At 39.9% G+C, this 6,000-nt stretch overlaps 1 long non-coding RNA gene across 2 annotated transcripts in view; it reads right to left on the bottom strand.

Moving 5' to 3' along the window:
* Nucleotides 1-1,761: 1,761 nt before the first annotated feature.
* Nucleotides 1,762-6,000, bottom strand: part of LOC133476494 (uncharacterized) — a 125,885-nt gene continuing 121,646 nt past the window's right edge. For both annotated transcript variants that reach the window (XR_009788065.1, XR_009788066.1), the window contains one exon: nucleotides 1,762-3,300. This is a non-coding gene — a long non-coding RNA (uncharacterized LOC133476494). The remainder of the gene's footprint in view (nucleotides 3,301-6,000) is intronic.

The raw sequence follows: 6,000 nt of genomic DNA, 5'->3' as shown, positions 1-6,000 counted from the left end.
GTCTGAAATGACATTTGTCTCGGAAGAACATATATTTTATGCAGCTGTTGTTGAAAAATGACCCGTAGCTGCTCTGCCAACACAGTACGGTTGACATGACCCTTTGTCTTGTAAAATAAAATAGAGTCATCTCATATGTGAGTAGAGAGTGAGACGGCCTCCAGGTGTAATATCTGAGTCCAGGAACCTGTAGCTACACAGTACAGCCTGGGGTGCTCCGATATAAGTGATGACTAACACTAGGAGACCATTAGTAAATCAGAGACATGAAACACAAGCGGGCCAGAAGAGTCATGGGCAGAGCAACATCACAGATGTCCCCCAGCCATCCTGTCAGTAATGTTTCATTTTACCAAACAGCATACATGGGCTAAAAAAATGACAGAATAATAAATAAATAAAAAAAAAATTAAGATTAAATAAGCTACATGACAACCATGCTATCTCAAAGGAGCTGCTTCCTCAACAACACCTGGAATACTGTCTGAGTCTATTATATATAAAGGCTTTGTGATTGTGTGTAGAAGGAGGAGGATAAGTGAGGAAGTGGAGCATAATCTCCACGCAGACATGTGGAGTAACTCATTACATATGACTAGATTACATTATTGAATTAACCCGTCACTGATGGTGTAGTGGTACATTTGCCTGACTTGGGTGCGGGCAATGTGAGTTCAGTTCCCACTCAGTGACGGTGTGAATGTGAATGCGAATGGTTGTATCAGTCTATACAGTATGTGCCCTGCGACTGATTGGCGACTAGTTCAGGGTGTACGCTTCTCGCCCAGCATCAGCTGGGATAGGCTCCAGCATGCCCATGACCCTAGTGAGGATAAGCAGTAAAGAAAATGGATGGATGGATGGAATCAAAATGTATTCAAATGTAACTGGTTATTTTACTTTGAGAAAATAATAATAATAGTTACACTACTATTACATTTTCAACAGGGTAACTTGTAATTGTAATCAACTACTCTGTATTTCTTATATGCATCTTTGATATTTTGATGTAGTGTATTTATAAGTACATCTGTGCACAGGTGTTCCATGGGAATTCAAACATCAGACTTTACATCAGTCATCAAAGTAATCTTGACCATGTTCTTCCTCTCTCACAGACCTGTCAAATGCTTTGTTGGCCCATCCATCAAGCATAGAGGGACGTGATTGGCTATCTTCGACTGTTCCTCATCACAGCGCTCTCTGCATTGTAACCGTTACTGAGGCAACCGTTACGCACCGAGATACAAAACTTCTAAAAATAGCTGACATCAAAAATCTTTGCTGCTTGTTTTACCCTGTGCCTGTGTTTGTGGGTGAAGTGGGTGGTGTAGGGAGGAAGTCAGAAAGATGGAAATAGATGGAAAGAAAACAACAGAATGAAAGAATGATTGACTGACGGACTGACTAACATGTTAAATGGCCGACTGATTGTATGATAGATTTACTTACGACTTTCTGCCTCCTGTTATAGGGGATCATAAATCAGCATAGCAGTATTGAAAAGGCTGGTGTTTTTATGGCTACTTCAAGGCAAGATAAAGCCTCTGACACAGTGCCTAGATGGAAACGTTTGATGGAATTCATTTAGGAGAAAAGAATGAGCTGTGTTACTTCCGGTTTAGCGTAATTTTAAATTAGAGCATTATAAATCAAGATATTTTATCTATTAAGAGGAGCACCACGTCACTTTTTATGTAGATAAAATTTAGGGGAAGTGACGAGAAACCTTTTTATCAGTTTCGTAATCTGAAGGTTGCTACACTTTCTGAAATTTTGATAAGAGTTCTAGATGGCCAGAGGTTTCTTTCCTCGAACCCAAACACACACAACAATGCAGGTAGTGAATTTAATGGAAAATTTAATGATTTAACATGGGGAATCTACAGGAAAACAATGCAGAAAAAGACAAAACAAACAAAGTACAGACGAACATTGGCAAAGGAAACTGACTTGTGATGTGAGATTGGTAGAATGAACGTGTAGTGAATGTATATAGCTGGGGATTCCTGATCTCATTAATTTAAACCCAAATATGCACTAATCTGTACTTGTAGTAGACCGCAATGTTGGGCTTACGTGTCTTGAACACGATTGAGGAAGGCAGGTCAAGCTTCCGAGTGTTCTGCCGGCCCGGTCCGCACGGGGAACAGGTGGATTTGGCGGAAAGGAAGAAGAAAAAGGAAAAAAGGAGCCCAAAAAGTTCCCAGGCAGGACGGCCGGATTCCGGGTGTCTCTGCTCGCAAGACGTGCGGAGTGGCGGGTTGTGCCCGCCGCCGTCCTCCCCTGGGGTGAGCTCAGGCCCCCAAAAAGGGTAGCTCGGAGCGCTTGCAGGATGCTCTGCAGCCGGGCATGGTCCGATGTGTCCTCGCCCCCTCATGGTGGGGTGGGCGTCCTGCCTGGGCCAGTCTTCGCCAAGTTGGACGGGTGAGACAAGAGCTGACACAGAGAGCATAGCTCTGGCCTTTTCATGGCCATAGTGAGCCAAAAAGGGGATTGTTTACCCCCTCCCTCCTTCATTTCCCACCACCTACGGGACCAAAAGGGGAGCTGGACTGCCTCTGAGTGTTAATTTTCCATTTTGGAATTATTTCGTGGTTGAAAACCAGTGGAATAAAATATTAATTACTGGATTTAAGATAATGAGACCATTTTCCCGCTTTGCATTGTCTCACGCCCATCCTCTTTAGTACATGTAACGAATGTTTCAAATGTTATGTAATTGTTGAGAACAATAATATTTGAAATGTGGTGTGGAGTGAAAACCTTCCATCTGGTTCAGTTGACAACAGATTCGACATGAGAGATTCAAGTTTGCAGAAATACAGTCACTAGTGGCGTTCATGTAAAGTTCTTAAAATATTAACTCCCAGCCAAGTCCGATAATGACTGTGTTTAATGACCCCGCGTCTGCAGTGCCGTTTCGTCGCCTGTTGGTGTCGCGAGCACACTGTCCATTGTCCGGCTTGACTGGCCAAGTGGCGCGATACCCAGCAGGGTGGAGATGCCTTTGTTGGTGAAATCCTCCGGGCTGGTGGTGGAAGTTAATTAATTTAGCGTTCTAGTGTGAAATAGGTATCTTTGGTCTCCGCTTTGATGCTCCGGGTGCTGGTAATTCACATAGCGTCGGCGTGCAAAAGCAAATGTCCGTGGCTTGCTTTTGATGACACCGCCTTGTGATTCACTTAGCGTCTGTATGTGAAGTTGAGTCTCGCCACTCCGTGGTTGCCTATCTCGGCGGGAAGAGCGAGTCTCGCCGGAGACTGGTGTGCTGGGTGTCATCTTTTCATGGCGTGTCCGCTACAATGGTAATGCAACAAAGATACTGTAAGTAATGCACTGACAACTAGAACGGAACGTACGTGTGTCTGTGTGTACCTAGTGGCATTGGTAATCTAAACTTTAGCCTACAGTATATGCAGTATCTACAGTGGAGGAAATAATTATTTGATTCCTCACTGATTTTGTAAGTTTACCCACTGACAAAGATTTTAAAGACAAAGAAAGTAACTTAAGGAGAGACTAGATATGAAGCATAAAAAAGGAAGTCAAGAAGAAAAGAGACGAAGAAAAAAGTAGCCTTGAGAGAGCTCAGCTACCAAAATGGAGGAATTGGATGAAATAGCATTGGCAAATTGTATTTAAAAAACTAAAAATAAAAAATTAAAATAAAACTACCCGATGGAACCCTTCATAAGCGTGTTTTTGTGCAAATTGTGCAAAAAGGAGTTCTCATACCACTGAAGTGCTTCAACTCTCTGACAGGTGATCCAACTTTTCAACTGCCATGCAGAAATCATTTAAAGGCAATACTGTTCTAAAAAAAAACTGTCCTAAAATTTAAAGTTTACTAATTTTGGCCAGGGATACTTTCTCTTAGTTTTTTTTTTTTTTTTAGTTTTGTATTGAAATGCAATTAAATGCATTATTCAAAAATTAACAATATTCCTGTCTGTGTCAATTATTTGATTCAGTTGTCCACTAAAATCCATAAAAATTAATTAATAAATGTTTTTTTAGGACAATTATTGTTATGCGATTAAAATGTTATTAATCGAGATTAGTTAATTTAGTGTTGTGCTACGTCGGTGCACGAACCAACATCGGGTCTAAATCAACTCCTCGCAGAGTTACGCCAAGCGCAAAGCTGGACGTACGCCAGTCAAATAAATCAATAAATTGAGGCCAAAATGTTCTTTCGATTGCTTGCGGATAGATTGAATTAGTTCGGAGAGCGTGGTTTACAAAATACTCTATATCGTCTTTCATCTCTTTTGGAACAAGCAATTGTTAAGCAAAGCACAGTACAGTTCACAAATTTCTTTTAGCTTTGTATTTCGTTGTGGAAACCGTAGCTCATCCCTGGATGATTCTTTGCCTCCACTTTAGAGTTATTTGGGGATCTAAACATCTCTATTCTGTTATTCTATCTATCTATCTATCTATCTATCTATCTATCTATCTATCTATCTATCTATCTATCTATCTATCTATCTATCTATCTATCTATCTATCTATCTATCTATCTATCTATCTATCTATCTATCTATCTATCTATCTATCTATCTATCGATCTATCTATCTATCAGTAAATAACCAGTTACTGTATATATTTCTGTAGCTTTGCAGAATGGAGAAGTCAACCATTATAGATCATTTGTAGAGATTAAACCTACTCAGTCAGTGTCTACACTGGCCTTATTTATCTTACTGATCTGCAAAAAAAAATACATTGTGTATTATAAATGATAGTAGACAACATGTATCTATTAGGTTTTTCATTTTTATATTTTGTATTATAGTAATTATTTTAAATTGTATTTTATTTTTAAATTGTGTTAGTTAGAAACATAGAAACAAACAACCATTCACACTCACATTCACACCCACGGGCAATTTAGAGTCTTCAATCAACCGACCACACATGTTTTTGGGATGTGGGAGGAAACCGGAGTACCCGGAAAAAACCCACGCGTGCACGGGGAGAACATGCAAGCGCCACACAGGAGGGGCCGGGATTTGAACCCCGGCCCCCAGAACTGTTAGGCAGATCTGCTAACCAGTCGTTCACCGTTCCATGTTCAAAACAATGCTATTAATTTTTTTGCAAGCATATGTGACTCGGAAATTAAGCAGCACCAGAAAATCGAATCCAGGGTGCAATTTTGGGTAGGGCTGGCTCTGGTAGGATGAAAACCTCAAAGAAATTTGGTGGAGATGGAATCTAGGCTGGCTGAAGTTGGTTTCATATGTAACAATGACTCTGATAAAAGGGGAAGGGACACTGGCTCAAAACTGTTAAAAATACCTGTAAATGTGTATGTGTGTTTGGGGGGGAATAATACCTTGCGTAATGACCCTAACCTTCGGGGTAAAACAAATATATATATTTAATAATTCCCATAATTCCCTGGATGGTCATTAAAATGGGAAATTGAGGGGGTAGTGATGGAACTTAATACTTCAAATAAAATTCTAGGGTTCGAGTGATGTGCTAAGAATGTAATTTGTTTGTGCTGCACTTACAGTCTTCATGTCAAACAAAATAATAACTTTCAGTGACTTACAAAAGGAACTGATTGACCTCTGCCAAGGACAAAATGTAAACCAAAGAAGACATTTTCACTTTTGTTCACACTTTGGCCTTGTTGAAGTCAACATTCTCTAACACACATACCAAAGTGAAAGAACCCACAAGAAAATAGAATGGTTTCTTTTGTGGAAATCAGATAAATAGTTTTGCGGTATTCCCTCTAAAGCATGCTGTCATTGTGATAAGGTATGAACTGACCTAATACATAATGTATGTATTTTGAAAATTCACATTCATGTTGTTTGTTTTCAGTAACTCAAAACAGATCTTACATTTTCTTTAGGTCTGTAATGTCAGATTGCTCTGTTGCAATGATCACTTTCGCAAATCAAAAACCTTTTGAAACTCAAAAACCTTTTGAAAACTTTATCAGAGTGCCCTGCCAATAAAATGGGGCTATTCAAATG

This window comes from Phyllopteryx taeniolatus, chromosome 4 (assembly GCF_024500385.1).
Source record: "Phyllopteryx taeniolatus isolate TA_2022b chromosome 4, UOR_Ptae_1.2, whole genome shotgun sequence".
Classification (NCBI taxonomy): domain Eukaryota; kingdom Metazoa; phylum Chordata; class Actinopteri; order Syngnathiformes; family Syngnathidae; genus Phyllopteryx; species Phyllopteryx taeniolatus.
Note: the sequence above shows the minus strand (reverse complement) of the source record. Positions and strands in the feature narration are given on the sequence as shown.